This window comes from Austrofundulus limnaeus, unplaced genomic scaffold (assembly GCF_001266775.1).
Source record: "Austrofundulus limnaeus strain Quisiro unplaced genomic scaffold, Austrofundulus_limnaeus-1.0 Scaffold645, whole genome shotgun sequence".
NCBI classification, from domain to species: Eukaryota; Metazoa; Chordata; class Actinopteri; order Cyprinodontiformes; family Rivulidae; genus Austrofundulus; species Austrofundulus limnaeus.
In genome coordinates, this window is record NW_013953047.1 from 270,438 (window position 1) to 272,058 (window position 1,621).

The 1,621-nt window shown below is 51.1% G+C and overlaps 1 protein-coding gene across 1 annotated transcript in view; it reads right to left on the minus strand.

Annotated features, from left to right (window-relative positions):
* LOC106531513 (gastrula zinc finger protein XlCGF9.1) overlaps positions 1–1,621 on the minus strand; it is a 23,302-nt gene that overhangs the window by 1,473 nt on the left and 20,208 nt on the right. The window lies entirely within an intron of this gene.

Here is a 1,621-nt window from a genome sequence, read left to right on the forward strand (position 1 = left end):
CCCTTATGCCTGAACATGGTGTTTGTGATGAACAATCCGTGACGAGCACAGAAGTCAAACAACAGAATACCACTCGAGTTCAGATCAGGGGTGGGGGGCGTTCCTCCCAACCACGCCCCTCCAGGTCTCACTGTCATTGCCCACGTGAGCGTTGAAATCCCCCAGCAGAACAAGGGAGTCCCCAGGAGGGGCACCTTCCAGTACCCCCTCTAAGGACTCCAAGAAGTGTGGGTAATCTGAACTGTTGTTCGGCCCGTAAGCACAGACAACAGTCAGAAGCCGTACCCCCACCCTTAGGCGGAGGGAGGCCACCCTYTCGTTCACCGGGGTAAACYCCAACGTACAGGCGCCAAGATGGGGGCCAACAAGTATGCCCACTCCTGCCCGGCACCTCTCACCGCAGGCAACTCCAGAGTGGAAGTAYGTCCAGCCCCTCTCAAGGAGACTGGTTCCAGAACCAGAGCCATGCGTCGAGGTGAGGCCGACTATTTCTAGCCGAAACCTCTCAGCCTCGCACACTAGCTCYRRYTCCTTCCCCACCAGAGAGGTGACGTTCCACGTCCCAAGAGCCAGCTTCTGTAGCCGAGGATCAGACCGCCAGGGTCCCCTCCTTCTGCCGCCACCCATTACACATTGCACCTGACCCCTTTGGCCCCTCCTACAGGTGGTGAGTCCGTTGGAAGGGGGACCCATGTCTCCTCTTCGGGCTGAGCCCAGCCGGGCTCCGTGGGTGACCCGGCCACCAGGCGCTCGCCATCGTGCCCCACCTCCAGGCCTGGCTCCAGAGGGGGGCCCTGGTGACCCGCGTCCGAGCGAGGGAACGCCAGATCCAAATTTCTTAATCATCATAAGGGGTTTTCGGGCTGCGCTTTGTCTGGTTCCTCACCTAGGACCTGTCTGCCTTGGGTGACCCTACCAGGGGCATAAAGCCCCACACAGCATAGCTCCTAGGATCATTGGGACACTCAAACTCCTCCACCACGATAAGGTGGCAGCCCAAGGAGACTGGAGTGAATACACACAAAAAAAATTACCCGTTTACATGGAACCACTGCAGTAATGTACCCGGCAGGGTTGCCAAATAGGACACAGTAAAGTGTTTTATTGTTCCTTTAAAATAGGGCTCTCCAACTTTTTACTTTCATGAAATGAAATTGACCAAAAGCTACTTTACGCAACATTTAATTTTAAACTTAAACTGTCATGATTCTTGTTTTTTTATGGTTCATTTTGTTAGAATTCTTCTGTTTCATTGTTCATCTTGTGTCTTATTTTCTCATTTCCCGTTTTCTCCATTTCATGCGTCGTTATCCTCAGTAGCTTCTTAAGAGTTTTTCTAGCTTGCCACTCTCACCTGTCCWTAATCACCCAGGTGCTTCCACTCCCAATCATCCCCAGTGTCATGTCTTCATTGCCCCGTTGGATCATTGCTCTGTCTATGTACTAAGCCTTGTTCTCATTCTATTTTTGTCTTTTGCTGCCATGCCAGCTTTTTTCTTTTGCTATTTAATAAACTAGTTTTGTTTTTTTCATCCAAGTCATTGGGCCTCATGTAAGAACCGTTCGTACACACAGATTTGTTCTTAAGTTGTGCGTACGAGTGATTTAGGAGAATTTGTAT